We start from the raw sequence: 3,061 nt of genomic DNA on the forward strand, positions 1-3,061 counted from the left end.
TGCCCACAACCAAGGCACATGCTCTTGACCGGAATCGAACCATGGACCCTTCAGGCCACAGGCCGATGCTCTATCCACTGAGCCAAACCAGTTAGGTTGAGAAATTGTATTTTTAGAAGATGAGGAAATAGAGATGATTTGGGAAATTTAGGGGATTTGCTGAGTGTATAGGTATTTGGAAAGTGTAGTTAAATTGGGTCAGATTAAGGGATATGAGGAATATTTGGGCAAGGAGTAAGGGATGTCCTGGGAGTCTTGCAGTAATCAATAATATAAGGTAGAGGTCAGCAAAGTTTTCCTCTAAAGGGCCAGGTAGTAAATATTTTAGATTTTGTGGGTCAAGAGTCAAAGTTAAAGATATTATGGGTACTTATATAAACTTTTAAAATGTAATCATTAAAATATATTTAAAAAACATTCTTAGCTCTCAGGACATACAAAGCCGGAAGGTGGGCTGCATTTTGGCGATTCCTGATATAGAGCATGACAGGATGGGGTCCTCCCATGGTTCTCAGGAATGTCAGCATGATCAGCATGTGACTATTTCTTAACATGCTCCCCCTGGGGCTGATTCTGCTGCGGTGGCTCTAACCTCCACTCCTACCTCCATTGACTATCACTGCCGCAGCACAATAAACAATACAGGACTATCATCATTCCTTCACCATTTTCATTCCAAGTACTGCAAGCACTACCTACCATTTCTGAGTGCTTGCTTTTATTCTATGCTCTCCCATCTGTTGTAGAATCATTGGCTCATTTATAGTTTACCATAATCCTGTGAAGCTGGCAGTATTATTTTCATGGAAGAGCTGAGAAAACTGAGACCTAGAAAAATTAAATTCCATTCTGGAGCCAAAGAGTTGGGACCCAAACATGAGGCCACCGTCCTGACTTCATGGTCTGCTTTAGCACCAGGACAGGGTACAGAGGTGCACAACTTTCTCAGATTGAGGGTCTGGTCCTTTGGATCAGGGACTCACACAAGGCTTCCAGGGCTGGCGCTAGATAAGCCCAATGTTTATGATTTCAAAACCAGATACAATCAGATGTACAATGGTCTCCTTAGGAAAGACACGGAACTCTGCATGCAGAATGGCATTTTGCACATGTGGGACAGAAGTAAGAGAATCAAGCTCCAGTCAGAAAGGTTCCCAAACTGCAAACGTCTGCTCAACCTGATCTTCACCTGCAAAGAGAGTGTAGGACCTGGTGGCAGAAGATCTGAATTCCAGTGAGCAGGGGACCTGCCAGCTGGTGCACAAGGCCAACGTGGACATCCAGGGAGTGGCCACCCCGGGGCGCTCCTCGCCTGTGAGCTGTGCCAGGACCTTCGGCACATGGAGGACATGGAGAACGAGATGGCCAGCTGCTGCAGGAGTTCCAGGAGAGGGGCCAGTGGCCAGGGCCTGAAACCGCCACCTTGCGCATCCTGCTTATTACTGCTTGTTCCTTCCTGACCCTTGTTTTGACTCTGAGGGCTGCAGCCGGGGGACCCACCCCCTACACTGTACATACGAGTTGATAGACATAAGTACGGATCCACAACTATCAAGTTTGGTGCCCTACTCTTACTTATGAGGGGGGTATTAATTACAAAGTATTTTTTTCTTTAACCAAAACAGAAAAACATATTTGATAGTTCATGTCCATTCTCCCCCAATATACCTGTGTCTTTCATTGTGCATTTCTCCCCTCCCCCATACCTGGCTGGAATGTACAAATACCTACTGGGAGAAAACCTGCAACTGCCCAATAAACACAAGCTGCTAATCAAAAAATAATAATAAAATAAAATTAATTTTCCCCGATACTTAGGTATCATGGACACCAATGCAAACAGCATTCTCCTTTCCACATAATGCCACACCTAAAAGTTACATTATGTTTCTCTGTGATGTATTTCCCCTTTTCCAGACATTACTCATGTTTCAGCCTCCCCTGTGCAGAAGAAAAATTGGTAGCAAGAAAGGCAAGCTCTATAATTGGCTCTAAATGGTATGAATCCTCGGGACTATTGATACATTCAAGTGCTCTCTGCCCTGCCCTTTTCTGACCTACGTTATGATCTTCCCCAAGTTGGTTGGCACTGGGCCTGAAATGGCTGCCCTTATGTTAGTTTGATCTTGTGATGTTAGTACTTGAAGTTTTAAATATTTAAAAGCCATGAACAGTTTGAGAAAAAGAGGACTGATCAAATAAGAGGTATGTGACCTCAATTTCTTCCATCTATTTGAAGTTAACTTTGTTTTCCTAAAGGAAGGTAAGAAAGATTGAAACTAAAATAGAAAGGTATGCTTTTCTTGTAGCCAGATAATGTGTTTGAGCTGCCTGACCTATCTTGGAGGAAAGAAAGGCAATTGAATAATATGATGAGGTCTATTGAAGAGAACTAGTCAAGCAGATAAGACACAATAAGATAACCACAATAGGATACTCTCTGATAGCATTTGCTGTACTTTTACTTTATATGCATTAAAAAAACAACAGCAATTGAATAATATTATATATATACTTGCAATTTGCTTATCCCCTTATTCATTATTAGCTAGGCATCTTTTAATTTGTGAGCATCTTTATTAAACATTTGACACAAAAATTTTACATAGTGTAACATGACCTGAATGTAATTTACTTTCTACAACTATGTAAATTCCTTTTTGATATGTAGGATATTCATAATTTTCATATGTTAGTATTTGCATTTATGTGCTAGCATTTATGCCAATTATTATTTTCTTAGAACAATTTCTTACAGATTAAATTTTTATTAAATGTGTTGGGGTGACATTGGTTAATAGGATCATACAGGTTTCAAATGTGCATTTCTATGATAAAAGATCTGTATATTGCACTGTGTGCCTACCACCCAGTCAAACCATCTTCTTATTAGATCTTAAAAGCCAATAATTTCTCTTAAGACCCATGTAATCACCAAACCACAATTATTAAAAGTAAGAAGCTCCATGAAGTTTACAGGAAGTATTACAAAAGATTTTTTTTTAATCTGGCTTACTTGGGTGGGAGTTGGGGGAAATGGAAACATTGGAATGAGAGATGG

At 40.5% G+C, this 3,061-nt stretch overlaps 1 pseudogene; it reads left to right on the plus strand.

Annotated features, from left to right (window-relative positions):
* Positions 1-803: 803 nt before the first annotated feature.
* LOC132238885 (RNA polymerase II subunit A C-terminal domain phosphatase SSU72-like) lies at positions 804-1,525 on the plus strand (annotated as a pseudogene).
* The last annotated feature ends 1,536 nt before the right edge of the window (positions 1,526-3,061 follow it).

Source organism: Myotis daubentonii, chromosome 7, assembly GCF_963259705.1.
Source record: "Myotis daubentonii chromosome 7, mMyoDau2.1, whole genome shotgun sequence".
In the NCBI taxonomy this organism is placed as follows: domain Eukaryota; kingdom Metazoa; phylum Chordata; class Mammalia; order Chiroptera; family Vespertilionidae; genus Myotis; species Myotis daubentonii.